Source organism: Theropithecus gelada, chromosome 15, assembly GCF_003255815.1.
Source record: "Theropithecus gelada isolate Dixy chromosome 15, Tgel_1.0, whole genome shotgun sequence".
In the NCBI taxonomy this organism is placed as follows: domain Eukaryota; kingdom Metazoa; phylum Chordata; class Mammalia; order Primates; family Cercopithecidae; genus Theropithecus; species Theropithecus gelada.
In genome coordinates, this window is record NC_037683.1 from 87,881,804 (window position 1) to 87,906,620 (window position 24,817).

The window sequence follows — 24,817 nt, forward strand, 5'->3', positions numbered from 1 at the left end:
TGTCAACATTAGACAGATCAACGAGACAGAAAGTTAACAAGGATATCCAGGAATTGAACTCATCTCTGCAGCAAGCAGACCTAATAGACATCTATAGAACTCTCCACCCCAAATCAACAGAATATACATTCTTCTCAGCACCACATCGTACTTACTCCAAAATTGACCATATAATTGGAAGTAAAGCACTCCTCAGCAAATGTACAAGAACAGAAATTATAACAAACTGTCTCTCAGACCACAGTGCAATCAAACTAGAACTCAGGACTAAGAAACTCAATCAAAACCGCTCAACTACATGGAAACTGAACAACCTGCTCCTGAATGACTACTGGGTACATAACGAAATGAAGGCAGAAATAAAGATGTTCTTTGAAACCAATGAGAACAAAGATACAACATACCAGAATCTCTGGGACACATTTAAAGCAGTGTGTAGAGGGAAATTTATAGCACTAAATGCTCACAAGAGAAAGCAGGAAAGATCTAAAATTGACACTCTAACATCGCAATTAAAAGAACTAGAGAAGCAAGAGCAAACACATTCGAAAGCTAGCAGAAGGCTAGAAATAACTAAGATCAGAGCAGAACTGAAGGAGATAGAGACACAAAAAACCCTCCAAAAAATCAATGAATCCAGGAGTTGGTTTTTTGAAAAGATCAACAAAATTGACAGACCACTAGCAAGACTAATAAAGAAGAAAAGAGAGAAGAATCAAATCGACGCAATTAAAAATGAAAAAGGGGATATCACCACCGACCCCACAGAAATACAAACTACCATCAGAGAATACTATAAACACCTCTACGCAAATAAACTGGAAAATCTAGAAGAAATGGATAATTTCCTGGACACTTACACTCTTCCAAGACTAAACCAGGAAGAAGTTGAATCCCTGAATAGACCAATAGCAGGCTCTGAAATCGAGGCAACAATTAATAGCCTACCAACCAAAAAAAGTCCAGGACCAGATGGATTCACAGCTGAATTCTACCAGAGGTACAAGGAGGAGTTGGTACCATTCCTTCTGAAACTATTCCAATCAATAGAAAAAGAGGGAATCCTCCCTAACTCATTTTATGAGGCCAACATCATCCTGATACCAAAGCCTGGCAGAGATACAACAAAAAAAGAGAATTTTAGACCAATATCCCTGATGAACATCGATGCAAAAATCCTCAATAAAATACTGGCAAACCGGATTCAGCAACACATCAAAAAGCTTATCCACCATGATCAAGTGGGCTTCATCCCTGGGATGCAAGGCTGGTTCAACATTCGCAAATCAATAAACATAATCCAGCATATAAACAGAACCAAAGACAAGAACCACATGATTATTTCAATAGATGCAGAAAAGGCTTTTGACAAAATTCAACAGCCCTTCATGCTAAAAACGCTCAATAAATTCGGTATTGATGGAACGTACCTCAAAATAATAAGAGCTATTTATGACAAACCCACAGCCAATATCATACTGAATGGGCAAAAACTGGAAAAATTCCCTTTGAAAACTGGCACAAGACAGGGATGCCCTCTCTCACCACTCCTATTCAACATAGTGTTGGAAGTTCTGGCTAGGGCAATCAGGCAAGAGAAAGAAATCAAGGGTATTCAGTTAGGAAAAGAAGAAGTCAAATTGTCCCTCTTTGCAGATGACATGATTGTATATTTAGAAAACCCCATTGTCTCAGCCCAAAATCTCCTTAAGCTGATAAGCAACTTCAGCAAAGTCTCAGGATACAAAATTAATGTGCAAAAATCACAAGCATTCTTATACACTAGTAACAGACAAACAGAGAGCCAAATCATGAATGAACTTCCATTCACAATTGCTTCAAAGAGAATCAAATACCTAGGAATCCAACTTACAAGGGATGTAAAGGACCTCTTCAAGGAGAACTACAAACCACTGCTCAGTGAAATAAAAGAGGACACAAACAAATGGAAGAACATACCATGCTCATGGATAGGAAGAATCAATATCGTGAAAATGGCCATACTGCCCAAGGTAATTTATAGATTCAATGCCATCCCCATCAAGCTACCAATGAATTTCTTCACAGAATTGGAAAAAACTGCTTTAAAGTTCATATGGAACCAAAAAAGAGCCCGCATCTCCAAGACAATCCTAAGTCAAAAGAACAAAGCTGGAGGCATCACGCTACCTGACTTCAAACTATACTACAAGGCTACAGTAACCAAAACAGCATGGTACTGGTACCAAAACAGAGATATAGACCAATGGAACAGAACAGAGTCCTCAGAAATAATACCACACATCTACAGCCATCTGATCTTTGACAAACCTGAGAGAAACAAGAAATGGGGAAAGGATTCCCTATTTAATAAATGGTGCTGGGAAAATTGGCTAGCCATAAGTAGAAAGCTGAAACTGGATCCTTTCCTTACTCCTTATACGAAAATTAATTCAAGATGGATTAGAGACTTAAATGTTAGACCTAATACCATAAAAATCCTAGAGGAAAATCTAGGTAGTACCATTCAGGACATAGGCATGGGCAAAGACTTCATGTCTAAAACACCAAAAGCAACGGCAGCAAAAGCCAAAATTGACAAATGGGATCTCATTAAACTAAAGAGCTTCTGCCCAGCAAAAGAAACTACCATCAGAGTGAACAGGCAACCTACAGAATGGGAGAACATTTTTGCAATCTACTCATCTGACAAAGGGCTAATATCCAGAACCTACAAAGAACTCCAACAAATTTACAAGAAAAAAACAAACAACCCCATCAAAAAGTGGGCAAAGGATATGAATAGACATTTCTCAAAAGAAGACATTCATACAGCCAACAAACACATGAAAAAATGCTCATCATCACTGGCCATCAGAGAAATGCAAATCAAAACCACAATGAGATACCATCTCACACCAGTTAGAATGGCGATCATTCAAAAGTCAGGAAACAACAGGTGCTGGAGAGGATGTGGAGAAATAGGAACACTTTTACACTGTTGGTGGGATTGTAAACTAGTTCAACCATTATGGAAAACAGTATGGCGATTCCTCAAGGATCTAGAACTAGATGTACCATATGACCCAGCCATCCCATTACTGGGTATATACCCAAAGGATTATAAATTATGCTGCTATAAAGACACATGCACACGTATGTTTATTGCAGCACTATTCACAATAGCAAAGACTTGGAATCAACCCAAATGTCCATCAGTGACAGATTGGATTAAGAAAATGTGGCATATATACACCATGGAATACTATGCAGCCATAAAAAAGGATGAGTTTGTGTCCTTTGTAGGGACATGGATGCAGCTGGAATCCATCATTCTTAGCAAACTATCACAAGAACAGAAAACCAAACACCGCATGTTCTCACTCATAGGTGGGAACTGAACAATGAGATCACTTGGACTCGGGAAGGGGAACATCACACACCGGGGCCTATCATGGGGAGGGGGGCGGGGGGAGGGATTGCATTGGGAGTTATACCTGATGTAAATGACGAGTTGATGGGTGCAGCACACCAACAAGGCACAAGTATACATATGTAACAAACCTGCACGTTATGCATATGTACCCTACAACTTACAGTATAATAATAATAAATAAATTAAAAAAAAAAAAAAAAAAAAAAAAGAAAAATTATTAAAAATTATGGTGTCTTGAAACAGAGCACTTGGTTGGACTTCTTTTCTGGAAAATCCAGCCAGGACTGTAGGTTATAGCCATTCTAATAACATGTATGAAAAATAGCAGAGTAGCTCCCTACCTTGTCAAATCACCAGTGCTAATTTTAGAAACTCAGATTTCCTACAGTGAATGTTTAAAGACCCCATAACATTTGGAGGCCTTCTTTAACATTTTATTTTTCTTGAAAGAAAAGGTACAAAGATGAAAGATACATTAACCAAGAAAAATAACAATGTGCCTGAAAGAATACAAATTGTGATTTAACCAGGGGGTAAAAATTTTGAAGAAAGATCCTTAAAGAAAATGTTTACGTTCTTTTTTTATATACAAAAGGATTCATCTAACAATGTATTACAAACAAAACTCACAACCCTGTTGCTGATCTCAGCTGGAGTGAAAGGATAGAATGCAGACCAATTTATTACCAACTGGTTTAAAGAAGTTATAGGCCTAGATCCAGGGGAAAAAGGAAGAGAAACTGTTTGGCGCATAGAAGGTAGGAAACTCACATTTTATGATCATCAAACATGAACAAGCTTTGTGCCTGGCAGTTTACAGAAATTTTCTTATTAATCCAAAAAGTAACTTCATGATAAACAAACCTGATATGCTGTTAAGGAAAGTGAGGCTCAATGAACTTAGCAAATTGTCCAAGGTCAAACAGCCCACAAAAGGTAAACCTAGTTTATCTGATTTGAAGCCAGTGAAAGACACATAAAGAATTTCATCGGGTATTTTTAAAACCTTTTGAAAAACAAAAAAAATGCAAAAATGGAAATAATTTTCAGGCTCTGTCCCTTGTCCCTACATATTTACTTAAACAGTAATTCACAAAGTGTAATTATAGCAGCTCTGTGATGTAACTTAAAGACAATTTAAGATTGTTAGGCTGTGTGCCTTTTGTGGCTCTTTTGGACGCTGCAACTAAATGATGGCATGTCTATACCCCAAAAAAGTGATAAGTGCAGGATTAAATGCACCAATAGTTGAAATTAAAGGATTAACTTCAGCGTTTATAAACAGGTAGCTGGTGGACCAAATACAGCCCTGAAACCTGTTTTCTATGATTGGAATTGGGTTTGAATTTGACAGGTTATTCAGTCTCCAGTTTGCTACAGGCTTTGCTTCCCTCCTCCCTATGATCTTAAACCCAGCCAGATTCACATATTTATGTTACCTGCCTGACCCTTGGAGGCATTTGAGTTTGTAATCCCCGGACACAGTGCTGCAGAAACCTTCTTCCAGCTCTCATACTCTATGATTATTTGATCTAGAATTACTGAAATATGTACCCACAGCCATCAAAACTTTAAAGAAAAAATTTCTAACTCACAATTTGATATGAAGAAAAGGAATTCTTTTAAAAGGCAAAGCCTTTCTGATCTTCAGAAGACATCAGTATTTATAGGAAAATAAAATGAGAATGTGACATTTCCTTAGCATTTAACTGAAGTAAAATCTTTATATTGTAATCACATGTCAAACAATCAACAAATGTCTATTAGACATCAACACTGTACATACCCTAAGCTAGACATTTACAATAATGCAAAGAAGCCAAACGTATGTCTCTCATAATCCAAAAGGAAGCTTCTCATTTAATTTATAAATTAATAATAATTACCCTCTAAATTTACTGTGTCTGAATTTCTGAAAAGGGATGGATAGATTTTAAAATGCTAAATCAAAAGTATTTTTCCCTACGAAAGAAATAAAATCAAAGAGATATATTTTTGTAAATTAAAAAATATTGCCAGTCATGGCCCTTTGGGTCATACTGAACTAAATGAACAGAAAAATACAGGCTTATGTGAAAAGGGGATTTTTAAAATCTCATTCATGAAATTAAGTCATTTGTTATGCCCCAGAAGCCCCGATAAGTTGAGATATAATCTTGCATCTTGTCTTCTTCATTACAGAAATCCTTGCCCAGAGAGTCAGATAGCCTACAAGTTCAAAACATAGTACTCTTTTAATTTGGGTGATTTCAGGCAAAATTTGTTTATCCTGTCACAAAGGTGAAGCCTGTGGTCAACACCTCAAATCTTTTGTTCATATGCCTGATAACCGCTGTTGAATGAATAGATGTCAGCTTTTAGAACAATGACCAGCACATAGTAAGTACCCAATAAATATTAGATCTTTATAATTGTTATTGTCATCATTGTCATTATTTTGGCTCCAATTGTAAGGGCGAACTTCTTTATCAGGAAGCTCCCAGTGTTTTTAACTGACATTTTCTAATATACTTTCATTTTACACTTAAAATAAATACTTGGGAAATCAAATTCATAGGAAAGAATTCAGAATATTGAGCACTAGACCCATGACAAAAGAAATGGATACTACCCAAGAGGATGGTTTGCATTACTTGTTTAGAAGCACTCTACCCATTGCACTTGTCTCTGGATTTCTAAACTACACAGGTGACATGCCGCCTGACATGATATAGTGGCCAGTTTAAACTCTATTATTGTAATATTAGCAAATAGATTTCCCCAAAACATTAGAAGGTCTTCCTTCCTTCCCATAAGGGGAATATGTACATCTTAAACAAATTGGAAACCAGGTGCGAAAGATAGAAAGTGATAGCTACAAACATGAAGATGGGTAGAAGAAAGAGTTTAGAAATGGAACTTTCATTGAATGCACATGGACACAAAGATGGGATCAATGGACACTGGGACTACTTGAGTTTGGAGGGTGAGGGTGAGGGGCATGGGTAGAAAAACTACCTATTGGGCATTATGCTTGCTACTTAGGTGACAGGATCATTTGTACATCAAACCTCAGCAACATGCAATTTACCCATGTAACAAACCTGCACATATACCCTCAAACCTAAAAGTTTAGAGGGAAAAAAAGAAATGGAGGTTCCCCATGAACTACAGTTGACAGTTGCTCATTCTGTATTTACCCACGTGCTCCCATGGCCCCACGTGCTTATGTATGCTGTTACCACCATTGTTTTTTAAGTATCTTATATGCTTTTCCCACTGTACAAGGAGTAATGTTACTGTAATTTTACTCACTATTGGTCCCCTAGGCCTAGCAGAAATCCTGAACATAATGGGGTTTTGGTACCTCATTGTTGAGAAAATAAATGTATGAAATTGCAAGTGAGGTACTCACTATTTAACTGTAAAACTGATCGTGTGAAAATTCATCAAGATCAAAATTAAGTTTCATGTTCTGAAGTTCATGGTCTAACAAGAAAATCCTTGATAATTTTGAGATGTCTCCTTTTCTTTAAATCATCATTTATGTATCCTGACTCTGAAAATTTATCTACACGAATTTTTTGGAAGACATTTGCTTCGAGAATTTCAGCTGAATATGTCAACATGGATTCTCATAGGCAATAAAACCTATTGTAGATGCAGAATCAGAAGGGAACGTCTGCAAGATCCTGAGCCAGCTGCTTCATATGTTACTTTTATTCATTCTCACTGCAGCCCCGTAAGAAAACCAATGTGATCACCACGCTGCATATGAGTAAACTGAGGCTGAGTGATAAAGTTAGCCAGACATTAAAGAGCTAGTATGTGGAAGGGCTGGAATTCAAACTAGACCATTCTGGATTACAAAGTCCATTCATTTTTCATAACTTGATAAATAAGCAAATAACATTTAAGTGGAAATGTAGTAATGCAGGTTTGTAAGTTTTTTAAAAATTAAAATTCTAACAAATGTGTATTCCAATGATTTAAACTTAAGGCCCAGACTTAAAGTACAAAATCCTTTGTCTTTGGTTCAAATTATTACTGCTAAATAACCACGTTGCAGATATGAAAGTATTTGACCACTGCCTAAAAAGTCCAATTCTGTAACAGACAACAGTATGATGCATTGGTTTTTTGCTATAAGAACCTGAAAATTATTTTCCCCACATTTGTATTTTGAAAATAATCTCTTTATGAGGGTAGAAAACTATATGACCTTGCAATATATTTGCAGGTATAACAAATCAAATAGCATAATTTTGACCACCAACATTTTCTTCAAAATATGAGAAAAAAAGCTACTTCCCAGGACATACTTCCCCTGGAACTGTTTCCCTTTCCAAATTGGGAAGTAATAAGAGTTTTTAAAAGGATGGGAGGAAGAGTTTGACAAATTGCTAGGCATTCAGTGTTAACCATATGCTAGTGCTTGACTGGATAAAGATGTAGAAAGACGAAAGTTGCAACTACAATAATTACTGAGAAATGTCTATCATCTTTCTATATCCTAGAATTCTCAATTGAAATCTTGTTCAGAGAATTGTCTGTGTTCAACTCCCCCACCCCCGGGAATTCCTCCAGCTATATCTCTACGGAAGGCAATATTCTGCTTATCCACGGAGAGGAGGAAGTTAATCTGCTGAGCTGTTGTCCTGTTCTTTAGAAATACCAAATCACTGACAGTATTGATTTTTGGCTGTTTATACAACTTTAACTCTTCAGAATTTAATATGAAGAAACTAATGTTTTTCTTTTTGTGTTAAGACCTTTTTTTGTGGGGGACAAGCTCAGTGCTTTGAGGGTAAACAAGTATTTTGTAAATTGGTCCAGTGAATGACAAGGCAACAGATTTGAAGCCAGCTGTCACCTTTTATTAGTCACACCCATAAATCCAGCCTAGTACTGGGATTGTTCCCAGTGTCAAGCATCATGGACAAGGTACTGAGAGAGGATGTTATTTCTCCCTTTAGAGCATTTTATTTGGAAGTGTGAGGGATTGGCTGTGTTCTGTGGATTAATTTCCTTGCAAATTTTCATAAGGAGAAAATGGAAGACCTATGTTATTTTTCTTTCTCTCTTTCAAATTGTCCTCCCTTCAGTCATGCATTTGGACATGAGTCCTGACTAACACTTTAAGTCTAAAATCGATCACTCTCCGTCCGTACCATATTCCTGTTTTTGTCTGTCCTCTCTAAAAAGAAGAAGTAATTCTACCTTTTTGTTACTAGATCTCACAGGCTTGCAACATTACTAAATAAAGTCTAATAGCGGTAGCTGAGCCTTTGTTTTACCATCAATATGAATTTTAAAAGAGTGTCATCAAGAAAATCATCTTCAAAGATTTTTTTTTTTTTTTTTTTTGTGCATGCTTAAGTCCTGCTACTGAGATGAAACCAGAGTGACTGCAGCCGTTCTGATACTCTTGGCTTTTTGGTGTTCTGATTCTTTCCTCACTAGCAGAGGCAGTGAATTTAACACTCAGATTTGCTCTGACAGGCTGACAACTGATATCACAAGACCACAGCTAAGAGTGGTTTATTACTTTTAGTGGGATTTATTTAATTCAGTCTCACAGCCTGAGGGTGGGGTAAAGATTTAACTTGAAATTAAATTCCAGCAGGAGACCTTTTAATATAAGAAAAATGGGCAGAGGGATCAATGACATGCTCAATTGCAATGAATTTTTTTAAAAAAAAGCTTATATTTAACATGGAAAAAAAATCTCACAAAATCATTTCAGTTATTTGACAGATATAGAGAGAAAAAGTGCAGAGGAACAAGTAAGAATGATAGAACTTAAAAGAGAATGATCTAAAAGAAAGTTTTTGACAAACTAGAATTCCTTCAATCCGTCGTCAAAAAAAAAAAAAAAAATCTCAGTTTATGAATGCTTTCCATCAATGTCTGGATAAGTTGATAAGAAATCCCAAGTGTTCGTCTGTTGTTTAACTTCAAACTATACAGTAATTCTGGATGAAATAGTAGAGTTTAAGCAAAGCCATTGGTAGAAATTACTCAGGTTTTTAACCAGAACACAGTGAATGCTTATACCCAAAACTTTAGAACGTGAAAGTGGTTTTCATGTATATTATAAAGCTAAGAAAAATGGAGTTTTATCCTAACAGGTAGCCCAAATAAAGTCTTGTCAGTTAGGATACTTAAGGGGTATTGGATGGTTAAAATCATGGTCTTCTAGCATTTGCTTATGAGAAATAAATATCACTTACAGAGAGAAAACAAGATAACACACGGTTAATAGATATTTGAGTATCAGTGATATATTCTGCTTTCTATGGTAATATTTTAGTGTTTTGGACTTTTTTCAAAGAAAAAAGATTATTTCATAAAAGCCTATTAAATTGGAATGCTTTCTAATAAAGGTATATCTAATTCTGAGGCTTCTGGAAACTCAATGCCAAAGAAAGAGTAGAATATAGTAAGCAGAATGGCTATTTGCCTTCACTCTGTATTTAAAGACATTTCAGTTCAGTCCAAGCTTCAGAAATGTGAGACCAGATCATATGACACCTGGGGTCCATTGACTCAATAGTAAGCTTGGCCCTAGACTCAATCATAAAGGTCATGACCATTTTGTTCCCTAACTATATGCCACATCTTTACTGCATCTGTCCTTCTTCAGGAACACAAAGTTCTAATGACTCTTCAAGAAACCCTTCTTTGAAACTCCACACTCACTTGCTAAGGAGCTTTCCTGATTCCCTCTTCCCCACAGAAACATGTGCTGTGTTCATTGAATCTAAGTGATTAAAATATTGCCATATGATTAGTAAGTGGTAATAACTGAATGCCGGGCTTTCCATGTCACCTTGGTTCATGACATCCTTAATTGCCTCAATAATTGTTCCACGTTATCCCTAGGTGAAAAGAAATACCAAACCGTCCCATTTATTAAATTCTTACATCCAAGCACCTTAACGAGCATTTAAGTCTTAAACACTTAGTGCCTACTGGACACTACAAACTGTGGAATCAGATTGGACTGCACTACCTTCATTGAAAGAAATGTAGTGATCAACCTTAAAAATGTTAACTATCTTGAGCTAGTAGTTTACAAAATATCCAAGAGACTTTACTGTGTTTTTCTGAAGATTTTAAAATATATTGCAGTGTCTTTTTGAGTTTGTATTGGAGCCCTAGGTGACCTCAGTACTCAGTCTGGGCATCATGAGTTTAATGTGTTGTCTCTATTTATAACTCTGCATTTTTAACAGAGATGCTAATTGTTTATTCCAATGAACTATTTGTGCCAATTTCTCACAATTGGTAGACTCAGCTAGGAGAGATATCTGGAGACAGTGATTCTTTTGGTGCCTCCGTTCTCATACCACTCACAAGTTGCCTGTGGAGTGATAAAGCCCTAGTTAGAATCTAGCACTTTCTTATGGGTTTATTCAAAGTCCTAAGACTCCAGAGACAAGTCTACTCATCCCAACTGACTTTTTTATATTATTATTGACATTTTTCATACCATACCATCTCACTGTAATTTATCAATGAATCATTTTCTCTAGAAACAGTCTGATCAGGGACATGTCAAATCTCTGACCCAGTGTAGGAATGCCCTCCTAAGTAGGTAAACCACAAACTATGACCATGGCCACTTGAAAGACAAATATTTACCTTTCTCCAGTTCCCAGCATCCCTCTTCCTCCATTTGCCTACCCACCTACCTGGACATACAGCATATAATGCAGCCAGCATCTTCCCTTGCTTGCATCTGTATTTCTGTGGGGCTGTTTGTTTCTTAAACTTGCCGCAATATATTTCCTCTACCAGCGTCCTTGTCTAGGATCTTGCTTGTACAAGTTTGAATGTGTTCAGCTTGACATAACTTGATACACTATTGCCTTAATCCAGTGGCCCTCATTCTTGCATGAGCTTTAGTCTTTTCTTCCTAGGTGAGCTTCTCCCTCAAACTGGGATCTGAAATGGCTATTTTGCCTTAGGGCTCATGGCCAAGATCAATAATTTCCACAAGAGGAGAGAGATAATCACTTCCAAAAGCACTCTTAGAAGAATGAAAAAGAACTTCCTTAAAAGCCCCTAACAAACTTCTTCTCACATCCAAGTCTTTTGTTTTTGAACTTTTCTACCCAAAACATACTAAATAAATATACTTTAAGAAGGGATAGTTCAAATAGAAAGTGTTTTCCTGTTCACTAATATTATTTTTAAGTTCAGGCTGAGTGCCGGTTAGTCATTAGCCTCCAAACAGATGGGAAAATGAGAGAGTAAAATTGTACAGAAAGGAATATGCCCTCTCAAAAGATATCTCTCTCTTACCTCTTCTCACCTACCACCAACTTCTTGGAAGTTTCTTTTTTTTTTTCGTGAGTTTTTACATTGCATTTTACATACAAATTATATTTATTTACTTTTAAATCATTAGAATGTTTAAAACATTATAACATTGTTTTCATTATTCAAGGATGTTTGTCAGTTTGGTGTTTTATCTATGGTTTGGAATAGAACTCCTCTCAAATTTTCCTATAAAAGTTAATAGAATTTTTTTCATTTACCAGCTTTTTATTCAGTGGCAGATTTTTCAGAGAAGAGTTAAAGTCGTTAAGCAAGAGATAGGTGTATACTCAAAGCAATTTACTTCTTAGGTGATTTGATAATTGAGACATCACCATATTTTTTTCTACAGTGAAGTTAAACTGAAGGTCCATCTGCTGATGAGTAGCATAACCAGATTTTAGGTTAATTAGCTCCCCTGTGTCCTGTATGTATTTATATCATCAAAAGATCAAAAGGTATGCATTGGAGTGTGTCTGAAACCAGAGCGCCCCTCTACTGAAATCTAGAGTATGCATTTTACAGAGCCCCTTCTCTGGGAAGAAAATAGCAGTGCTTTTACAGATATATTCACATGAAAATTTTTATGCTGAAAGTTATTGGTAAGGAATTATTAAACGTTGTACTTTCTTACCTTCCTAATGATGACATATATAAGTATGTTGAATTTCTTCTAAAATCTTTATGTTGAAACACCCTAGCACATAAACTCCTTGAATGAAAGCAATATTTGTTTACAGAGAATGTGAATCTTAGACCAAAGAGTATAATATGCAAAAAAATAATTTTCTGTATTGTAATTTAATTTCTATTCTATTTCAAGGCCCCTTTCAAACCAGCTGGCAGGAAATTTTAATCTCATCTCTGTCCTCAGGACTGTGTCAAGGTTCTAGGAGACTCATGCGGTACCAAGACACTGGATTTGTGTCTTTGAGTCATCTTACCACACATTTCCTCCAACAAACTCATTATCCCAATCCAGAGGCTCTGTATTGATAAGTCACACTGTGGAACACAAAAATCTTTCTGCGAGGATGTGATGTCCCTGATCCGCTTACCCAAAAAGATATCTTCCACCTGCTGGCTGATGCTTGAAAATGTCTCTGCAGAAGGTTCACCATTTACAATAAACCCTCATATAATGCAAATATCCTTGAGGAAGAAAACGGTAAAGAGGCAGCCATTTTTGCTGCGGTATGATTTGGTGCTGGAGTTTTTCTTAAGAGCATGTTGACACGTGGAAAGACCACAATGCAGGGTTCTCAAAGAGAAAAGGAAACTACCCCAAAATTCTAGGCACTCCATACATCATACTTGTCAGCTCCCTATTTTTTCATGTACAAGTTATGATCTTTACTAAAAGCCTAATAAACTGGCAGATGGTGATTGTTTCCATTTCCTATTGTCTTGATACACGTTTTTTAAGAAAAAGTTATGAACTTAAGAAATTTTTACATTTAATTCATATCAGTACTTGGATGTAATAAATCCTAAAGAACACCCAGTCATTTAAATAAGAAATAAGTCCAGTAGAATATTGTTTATAGATTTTTTCGATGTCTTATCCTCCTATGAAAAAGCTTAATTCCCAAAATACACACACATACACATGTGTGCTCACTCTCTCTCTCTTTCTCTTTATCTCACCATAAACAAAAAAACTTAGAAGTAACCATGTGTAGATAAATGTGAGCACTTTCACTTTTATAAAGGAACTGAAGCAAAGAAGGTAAATAAGTTATGCATTTCAGTTGGTTTCACTAATAGATTTTTGACTGAAAATGGAAAGCAAGTTGTCTAGGGTTGCAATTGGAATCGAATTGGAATTCTAGTTGCAATTGTAATAGAATAAAATCCATTTCAGATAGGTTATGGAAAAAGTAGAAAAATATACAAATATAGTTTGTCCGTTTTAATCTAATATTTGCATGTATCTACCTTTTATACTCTTACCAGCTCTACCCATTTTTAATAAGCTCTAAAAAGACTAACTGGGTCACATGATTCCCTCTGTAGGTTAGCTACATTCAAAGCAGGACTTGGCAGGGGCATTTTGGGCAGAAGGTGGGCAACCTTAGAGTCAGTGGCAAGGGAAGCCATGGCAGAGCTTTAAGTATTCCTTTTTATTTCAACTTTTTTTTTGACCCACTTTGGCAGCCCAAAGATTTTTTGTGCTTTCTATGCCACTTGCCCATGGGCTGTAAATTAAAGTTAAGCCAATAATTATTTTATATATTTCCCTTATACATTCTCACTTGGACCTTGTCTCAAGTTTCTCTGTTTTATCTAAGATTGGGAAAAATTGTTGGAGATCGTGAAGCTATGTTAGAAAGTAACCTTTAAATTAGCTGCTCTATGATTTGGGTTCTATTGTTATGTTGGGCAAGGCGAGCCCTTGACTGAACTAAAATTATAGGCAATGCTCCCTAGTGAGGGAGACGTGGGTTGAGAATCAGCTTCAGACTCTCCTGGGGTGGGGCATCATACATCATAGCCTTCTTATTACATGAGGGTGTGTTTACCTCAGTGTCCTAGGGCTACAGTTAAAAAAGATTATTACTTCACTAGTCAATTAAAATTCCAATACTCCAGGAACCTAAAAGCAATAATAAAGATCAGCAAATTTTATTTTCAACAAGACAGCTAGGTAAAAACAGGACTCTCTCTACATAAATGAACAAAACAGGGTGCTACAACTTGAGAATCTGTCAAAGAAAGGCATGTTCAGATGAAACGCTAGAATGGAGGACTGTGTAAATACCAGTACACAGATTACCAAAGTCAGGGATGAAGAAGCAGAAGAGATGATGTTGAGGGGTGAGCTTGACTGAGTGGCATGTGGTATCAGAAGATAGAAGTGCTCTTAATTCGAACATTTGTTCTTTCTGAGCATGCCTAGTGCATTGATGGTCTTCATCAGAACTTCTCCTATTAGCTGACCTTGGATCCCTGAGCCAGCCCTGGTCTTCCCCAGCCCACCAACTTGCCAGGACAAATACAAATCAACTTCTCTGCCAGTTTCCTTCCCAATGTGTAACAACAGCTAAGTACTTGCCACTTTAACCTGAGCATACCACTATAATAAAATCAATGTTAAGTTGAAACTCACACTAAGAGAGGCAGCATTTGAATGCTGGGAGAAAGTTTAGGTATAATTTTTCCCCTCGATGCAACTGCTACTCAAAACTTTCCTAGCTATGACATTTTTCCAGTCACCTAGGAAGGAAAATTTATAGTTCTTATTCTGCTATTTCATCTTCCATATCAGTTATTAATTCTCAAGTCTTTATGAATCTGACTTCCCAGTATTCCTTACCTTTGTTATCACTCTGGTTTAATTAACTAATTCATTTCTTAGACACATGCCTAGCCTCACGGAAGAGCACCGTCTTTGAAATTAGGTAAATTGGGGTTAAATCTTGTTTTCTCCACTTGCCAGATGTGTGATGTTGGGTAAGCTTGTTTACTAATCCAAAGTTAAATTTTCTCATCTACAAAACGAAACGAATACTTCCTTATAGTGTTATATAAGTAAATAATGTATAAAAACTATTTGGCATATTTAGTCAGTGCTCAACATATGTTAAATATCTTCTAGATTTGAACTTAAAATGCTACATTAATTTTATTATTTTCTTGCTCAAATATATTTTATTATTCCCAAATACCTTGAAATAGTATCCAGATTTCTTCCCCTGGCATCCTAGGTCCTATGCAGATGGTTCTCCACCTTGTCATTCAATTAGGGGAAACTCTGTCAATTCTCCTACACCAGCCTCCAGCTGCAGCCAAAGTGGAGTCCTTGCTAGCTCCTGTGCACAACAGCCACAATTTGTGCAAGACCAACCATATCTCTTTAATCTCCCAAAAAATGAAACTTTATTTTTCCCCCATTGCCCATCTCAAGCACAACTTACGACTCTTTCTAGACTGAAAAGGCCTCCAGTCACTTCAGACTTAAGAACAGTCTTTCACTGATAATTGAATGTCCACTCCAGTATCATAATCCTATAACAATATTCACTTTGCTCATCTATTTGAAAAATTCTCCCCACCTACCTCCAGTTCAACCTGAGCTAAAAATAAAAGCCAAATGATACAAAAGGGGGAAATCTGGTCATTGTATCTGAACTTTGATAAAGACTGAATGGCTAGTTCCCAATTACTTCTCTACATCTGAGAGTACTGGTATGTTCAACTGCAGCCCTGGGAAGAGATGTAAGATGTACTTCATATACTGTCATTAGAAATTCAAATGCGCTGGTTTTGGGAGGTGAAAGAGAATCTACATTGAAGACTAATGCAGTCCATAAAAATCTGCAGTTCAAGGAGGTGTTCACTGCTTCCCAGAGGCAGCAGCATTAATTCTCCATTGGAAGTTGAGTACGAGGAACTCCAAAGTTGTTAAATGGCATAAAATTGTGGCCTAAGAACTCACAGTACTCACAGGAGCACAAGAAAGAATTGTGGGAGTTGTAGACTCCTATAAACTTAGAAATGGGAGATACTTCATAAATCACGGTTTAAAATGCTAGGTCACTCTGTTTACAGTAGAAGAAACAAGTCTACCACCTCCAAATTTAATTTGTGATCTATCTGTAGTATTTCAGCATCACTGATTCAGAAATTTTCAACTCTTCCCCAGACACAAATGATACCTCTCTATACTGACAAACTCTGAGTATCTTGTCTGAAGGTGATCCATGAACTTTTGATGTAAACAAGCTTGCAAAAGGGCTAAACAATGTACCAGACATTGCCCAAAAAGATTGCTCCTCAACTACTGCAAAAAAAAAATACCATTATTCCGCCTAGATTTCCATGATACCAAATACTGAGGATAACCCATGCTTTGCCTCTTTCTCAGCAGCTGGGTCAATTCCACATAATCAACCACTGTGTCTCAGGACTTGTGACCTTATTTTGGACGGTTAGTCTCCAATATCCCCCAGAATAGCTCTGAGGGATCAGATTCTTATTATTTTAGTGAAAAAAGGTAATTATCATTTATTGCATTCATTAACAAAAATGTGATCTAAATCAGAAAAGAGAAACTGTCATGTGACATGTCACATTTTCATTCATTTCTCCCCCAAAAGAGGTGCATTATCTTAGACCTCATTTCTTTCAAGGAATAAATATTCTGACTCCTAAGTTGAGTTGATTGTCTCTTTCAGGCTTTCACATAGCCCCCTATGCAAAACACTGATTTAGAAAATAATACTTTGGATTATAAATATCTGTATATTCACTGGCATCAGTGAGATTCTTTTTACCTTTCCTCACATCCACCAAAACTGTAATCCTTTAGCAGCTGTTTCAGTTATTTATTGCTGTGTAATAAACAACTCCAATATTTAGCTACTTAAAATAACAACATTATATTGTCCCACAATTTTGTGTGTCAATAATTTGGACAGCACTCATCTGGGCAATTTTCTTGCTCCATGTACTGTCAGCTTAGATCTTGCAGGTATCAGCTGGTGGATGGGTTGGCCAGAAGATTCCAAGCCAGCCTCATTCATTTGTTTAGTGTATGGGAGGGAATGGCTGGAAGGTTTGGCTCAGCTGGTATTATCCACTGGAATGCCTACAAATGGCCAATCTGCACGGTGGTCTCAGGGTAGTAGAATTTCTTCAGGGTTGTTCCAGGGCTCCCACAGTGATTATTCTAACAAGCACAGAGATAAATTGCATGGCTTCTAAAGACCCAGCTTTGGAAGCCTCAGAACACCAGTTTATTCATGTTATATTGTTCAAACAATTCACTAAGGCCAACCCAAATCGAAGAAAAAGGAAATCAGACTCATCTCTTAACGAGGAAAACCAAAGAATTTATTAGAATATTTAGTCTACTTTAGAAACCTTCCTTCATTTATTCAACACATACTTATTGATCCTGTTTTAATGCATGCCACACGATGTACTAAGGACTGGGGATAGAGAAGTGAACAACTTAAAAAAAAAAAAGCTTGCTTTCCTATTACTCATCTTTGCATACTCTGTACTCCAGCACCAAGTGCAATGCATGGAATATATAAATGTTGATATAGTTTAGATATTTGTCTCCTCCAAATCTCATGTTGAAATTTGATTCCCAGTGTTGGAGGTGGGCCCTGGTGGAAGGTGTTTGGATCACGGGGATGAACCCTTCAAAAATGGCTTGGTGCTATCCTTTCAGTAATGAGTGAGTTCTTTCTCTATTTTGTTCCCAAGAGAACTGGTTGTTTTAAAGAATATGGCACGCCTTTCCTCTCTCTCTCTCTCTTTTTCCTACTCTCTTGCCATGTGATGCTGGCTCTCCTTCCCTTTCTGCAAGGAATGGAAGCTCCCTGAAGCCCTTACCAGAAATGAACGGTGGCACTATGCTTCTTGTATAACCCTGCAGATTATATAACCGCAAGCCAAACAAATCTCTTTTCTTTACAAATTGCTCAGTCTCAGGAATACCTTTAGAGCATCACAAATGGACTAAGACGGATGCCCAATAAATCTTTAAGGAACTTAACAGGTAGGGTTGGACAGTCACAGGAATGGACAGCTCTTCCCTTTAGGAGTGTTGAGACCAAAGCAATGGAGAGAGAAAGAGGAGCACTCCTTACCACTTTGACTCCTTCTGGGCAGCTGTCATCTTCTGGTGTGTCAAATGAGGATGTCTGACATTGCCAAGTCAACCAGATCTAAGCTTCAAGTTTTCCAGTGTCAATTGTTCACTCATTTTAGTGGAATGTATACCCGGTGAAACAACGTTATGCTTTAGATTGAAGAAAGACTATCTGGTTTCCAATTCTACTTTAATTCTTCCAAGACTTAGGTGTCTTCGTTTTACGATTAAATTCAGAATGTTTTTGGAACATCTCTCTTTAGTACAAATATCTACTTGAGTATAAAATTATAATGATAGCATTCTCATATATATCTGAGAATACCTCTGAGGTGTGTACATCTAGATTATTGTGGGTATTTGGGATGTTTTCTTCCTGTGAGACTTGCCCAAATAACTTGAGAAAATTCCATGCAGTATGTGGAATAGCCTATCAGTTCAGTTTCCTTCCATATGTTTCTGATGACATTATGTATTTCAGTGTCGGTGCACTCCCCAAAAGAAAATCAATTGCTGAACAACAAGGACTCAAGATGCAATTTTAATGATACGTTTCACAAAGCATGATGCAATGTCTACTATAATGTAAAGGTGGTAAACTTATGACTTTTCATAAAAAGCACATCATCTTTATAAAACATTATGTTAAGCAGAACCCTTCCAAATGAATTTACAGAAAGCAATCTTTTTTTTATTAGAGTTGGGTCTTATCATATAGAGAGAGGCAGTTTTTAACTATCACCACAAAAGGCAATCCTCAGTATAAGGGGAAATCCAGCTCCCCTCTTTATGAAATTTAAGAAAACCTTACAAGTAATAATGCATTTTGACAAGGTTCAATATACATACACTTATATCTATCAACTTAAATTATATTTACGTGTGTGTGTACATATATATGTATATATGTATGTGTGTATGTGTGTGTGTGTGTGTGTGTGTATATATATATATATTTTTTTTTTTTTTTTGAGACAGAGTCTCGCTCTGTCGCCCAGGCTGGAGTGCAGTGGCCGGATCTCAGCTCACTGCAAGCTCCACCTCCCGGGTTTAGGCCATTCTCCTGCCTCAGCCTCCCGAGTAGCTGGGACTACAGGTGCCCGCCACTACGCCTGGCTAGTTTTTTGTATTTTTTTAGTAGAGACGGGGTTTCACCGTGTTAGCCAGGATGGTCTCGATCTCCTGACCTCGTGATCCGCCCACCTCGGCCTCCCAAAGTGCTGGGATTACAGGCTTGAGCCACTGCGCCCGGCTATATTTTATATATATATAGAGAGAGAGTAGTTGCCAGTATGTGTTGTCTAGTATGATGGACCCTTTGGTATGTTTTCTTAGCTTCCTTTTTCCTCACAAAAATATATGAATCTAGCAAAACAAGACCTTCTAAGAACAACTTTTGGACATTTGAACAATATACCACTGAGTAATGATGTACCTTTCCAAGAGGAAATAATATTCTATTTTAAAAAAATTATCCTCAGAAAATACAAAGAGAAAAATCTAATGCTGAAAGCAAGCTTGCAGAAATGCATGTTGAAAGAGTTTTGATTTATAAAAGAGTAAGAACAAGATTGCTCCAGAGCCATTCATACTTGTACTTAATGAAACTGCATATATATTTTTCTATTTAACAACTGCATTTCACTTTTTTTTATCATCTTTATAGAAATATTTTTACAGATGGTTAATAGAGAATTTCAAAGAAGAAAAAAGTGATCATTTTCAGAAATTAATCATAACTAGAACCAAATGTAATTAAACAAAATAATATTAATATAAAATTATAATTTTCATTAAAAAAATTTTTGTCTTTACAAAATAACTTCTGTTTTCTTATCTCGGAAAATAATAAAAATAACATGAAGGTCTATTTAGTTCACTTCAGTTTTATTTCATAAGTGTTCTGCAACATGGAAGTCTCACGTAAATTTTGTGAGTTATTAGCTTAATTATCCCTGGACATTTGATGTGAATATTATAGATGATAATAGGATGGAAATGAATTTGGACTTTTATCTAAGAAAAATTAAAATGTTTGTTCGTATTTACAGAAATACAAAGATTAAGATCTTGTCATCTATAGACACTTTCTGAAAGAATCTGTAAAGGGTGACTCACGCCTGTAATCCCAGCACTTTGGGAAGCTGGGAGGGAGGATTGCTTGAGGCTGAGTTCAAGACCAACATTACCAACATTGCAAGACTCAGCCTCTATTAAAAAACAAAAACAAAAACAAAAAAACATATGAACAATTACAAAACACAAACATGAAGAAAGTCTTAACAAAATTCAAAGAACAAATACCATACAGGTCACATTTTCTTTTCTTTATTCTTTCTTTTCTTTTTATTTGCTTATTTTTTAATAATTTCAACTTTTATTTTAGATTCAGGGCGTACATGTACAGGTTTGTTACCTGGGTATATTGTTTGATGCTGAGGTTTGGGATACAACTGATCCCATCAACCAGGTACTGGGCATTGTACCCAATAGTTTCAATGTTTTTCACTTCCCGTGTAAGTCCCCAGTGTCTATTGTTGTCATCTTAATGTCCATGAGTACCCACTGTTTAGTTCCCACTTATAAGTGAGAACATGTGGTTTTTGGTTTTCTGTTCTTGCATTAATTTACTTAGGATACTGGCCTCAAGCTGCATCCATGTTGCTACAAAGAACATGATTTCACTCTTTTTATAGCTGCATAATATTCCATGGAGTATATATACCACATTTTCTTTATCCAGTCTGCCTTGATGGGCAGTAAAGTTGATTTCATGTCTTTGCTATCAAATGACATTTTCTTAATTTCCATTTCAAGACAATTGAAATAGTTAGAATTTTCAGATAAAATATAGGACATCTATTAAATATGAATTCCAGATAAATAAATAAATTTTGAGTAAAAGCATGTTCCCTACAATATTTGATACATGCTTAAATTTAAAAATTATTTGTTGTTTATCTGAAATTCAAATTTCATTGGGCATCCTGTATTTTTATTTTCTAAATCTGGCAATCCTAGAAATATAAATCATCAATAAAAATACAGAAAACCAAAGCAAAACAAAACCTAGACTATGCTTGTCTAAAAAATGTACTCTCTGCACATTAGATCAAAAGCAAATTAAGAACCAAAGTATCTGAATGAAAAGAGAATGGCAAGGAGAAGAAGGAAAGACCCACCCTTCCAGATATTCAAACCATTCTAAGGCTTTGTTTTTTGTTTTTTGGGTTTTTTTTTTTTAATTATTATTATACTTTAAGTTCTAGGGTACATGTGCATAACGTGCAGGTTTGTTACATATGTATACTTGTGCCATGTTGGTGTGCTGCACCCATCAAATCGTCAGCACCCATCAACTCGTCATTTACATCAGGTATAACTCCCAGTGCAATCCCTCCCCCCTCCCCCCCATTCCCCATAATAGGCCCCGGTGTGTGATGCTCCCCTTCCCAAGTCCAAGTGATCTCATTGTTCAGTTCCCACCTATGAGTGAGAACATGCGGTGTTTGGTTTTCTGTTCTTGTGATAGTTTGCTAAGAATGATGGTTTCCAGCTGCATCCATGTTCCCACAAAGGACACAAACTCATCCTTTTTTATGGCTGCATAGTGTTCCATGGTGTATAGGTGCCACATTTTCTTAATCCAGTCTGTCACTGATGGACATTTGGGTTGATTCCAAGTCTTTTCTATTGTGAATAGTACCGCAATGAACATGCGTGTGCATGTGTCTTCATAGCAACATGATTTATAATCCTTTGGGTATATACCCAGTAATGGGATGGCTGGGTCATATGGTACTTCTAGTTCTAGATCCTTGAGGAATTGCCATACTGTTTTCCATAATGGTTGAACTAGTTTACAATCCCACCAACAGTGTAAAAGTGTTCCTGTTTCTCCACATCCTCTCCAGCACCTGTTGTTTCCTGACTTTTTAATAATTGCCATTCTAACTGGTGTGAGATGGTATCACATTGTGGTTTTGATTGGCATTTCTCTGATAGCCAGTGATGATGAGCATTTTTTCATGTGTCTGTTGGCTGTATGAATGTCTTCTTTTGAGAAATGTCTGTTCATATCCCTTGCCCACTTTTTGATGGGGTTGTTTGTTTTTTTCTTGTAAATTTGGTTGAGTTCTTTGTAGGTTCTGGATATAAGCCCTTTGTCAGATGAGTAGATTGCAAAAATTTTCTCCCATTCTGTAGGTTGCCTGTTCACTCTGATGGTAGTTTCTTTTGCTGTGCAGAAGCTCTTTAGTTTACCCATTTGGCAATTTTGGCTTTTGTTGCCGTTGCTTTTGGTGTTTTAGACGTGAAGTCCTTGCCCATGCCTATGTCCTGAATGGTATTACCTAGGTTTTCTTCTAGGTTTTTATGGTTTTAGGTCTAACATTTAAGCCTCTAATCCATCTTGAATTAATTTTCGTATAAGGAGTAAGGAAAGGATCCAGTTTCAGCTTTCTACTTATGGCTAGCCAATTTTCCCAGCACCATTTATTAAATAGGGAATCCTTTCCCCATTTCTTGTTTTTGTCAGGTTTGTCAAAGATCAGATGGCTGTAGATGTGTGGTATTATTTCTGAGGACTCTGTTCTGTTCCATTGGTCTATATCTCTGTTTTGGTACCAGTGCCATGCTGTTTTGGTTACTGTAGCCTTGTCCCTGTTTGCAGATGACATGATTGTATATTTAGAAACCCCATCATCTCAGCCCAAAATCTCCTTAAGCTGATAAGCAACTTCAGCAAAGTCTCAGGATACAAAATTAATGTGCAAAAATCACAAGCATTCTTATACACCAGTAACAGACAAACAGAGCCAAATCATGAATGAACTTCCATTCACAATTGCTTCAAAGACAATAAAATACCTAGGAATCCAACTTGTAAGGGATGTAAAGGACCTCTTCAAGGAAAACTACAAACCACTGCTCAGTGAAATAAAAGAGGACACAAACAAATGGAAGAATATACCATGCTCATGGATAGGAAGAATCAATATTATGAAAATGGCCATACTGCCCAAGGTAATTTATAGATTCAATGCCATTCCCATCAAGTTTCCAATGAGTTTCTTCACAGAATTGAAAAAAACTGCTTAAAAGTTCATATGGAACCAAAAAAGACCCCGCATTGCCAAGACAATCCTAAGTCAAAAGAACAAAGCTGGAGGCATCACGCTACCTGACTTCAAACTATACTACAAGGCTTTGGTTTTTAAACATGGCAGTATTGCTGCAGAAATAGATACAGAGGGCAGTGAAGCAGAATTGACAGACATGTATCCTTATATGAAAATTGGGCATTTGACAGAGGTGGTATTTACAAGCCCAAGGCTGACAAATGAGTTGTTAATAAAACTCATTGTAACAGTTTATTTTCTAAATAGGAAGTGAAGTTACATTACCTCTCAACATGAAATTTCTTTTCATAAATATTGAAAACAAATTAAAAACTTAAAGCTCTAGAAGAATATATAGAATATCTATTTGAGGTCAAGTTAGGAAAGGATTGTCTTATAGAGAGCACAAAAGAGTACATGAAGAACTATTGATAGCAATGTCTCTACATCTTCGAAAAAATGTCTATGGAAAACAAAAAGACTAACTACAAACTGAGCCAAGGTACTTTCATTACATATGATCAACAAGGGATAATTAATAGCAAGTGTATGTAAAGAACTCATACAAATAAACAAGAGAAAAGCAAATAACTCAATAGAAAAATGGGCATATGATATCAAGAAATAATTTATAGGAAAGGGACAATTTGAACTTCCAGTAACTGAAAAGATGTTCAACCACAGTAATAATTGGATAGATGAATGATCACCTACAAGATAGGCAAAATAAATAAAAATAAAAATATGTAAATGACAAGTATTGTCTGATTTCAAAAGTAACTCTAACCCTTATTAGTTATATGACTATGGCAAGTTATTTAATCTGTCTATGTCAGTTACTCATCAGAAAAATTAGAACATTAAAGCACCTTTGTCACAGAATTGTAATGAGAATTAAATGAGTTTGTGTTTTCAAAATTCTGAGAGTGGAACCTGCCCATTTTTAAGCATTATATAACTTCTTGCCAGATGAAAGAAAAATTGGCAAGGATGTGGGAAAGTGGGAACTCTCCATTCCTGTGAGTAGAGGTGTACTTTGGAACCCCTACATTGGAAAGCATCTTGATAATGTCTAGTTGAGGTTGAAATGTGTGTAATTCTAACTTTAACAAGCAGACTACAATCCTAAAACAGCTATGATTTTCCTTGAAAACAGTGTTGAGTCAATAAAGCAAGTTGCAGAATTACACATATTGTCTAGTATCAATTATATTGTTTAAAACAAAATAGTGCAATATAGTATTATGAGCGCACAAATACACAGCAAAATGTAAAGCACAGTCAAGAAGGACACATGCCGACTTCATGACGAGTGGTTACTTGATGGGGAAAGCAGTTTGGATTGGGGATAAGTTGAACAAAATCTAAAGATAA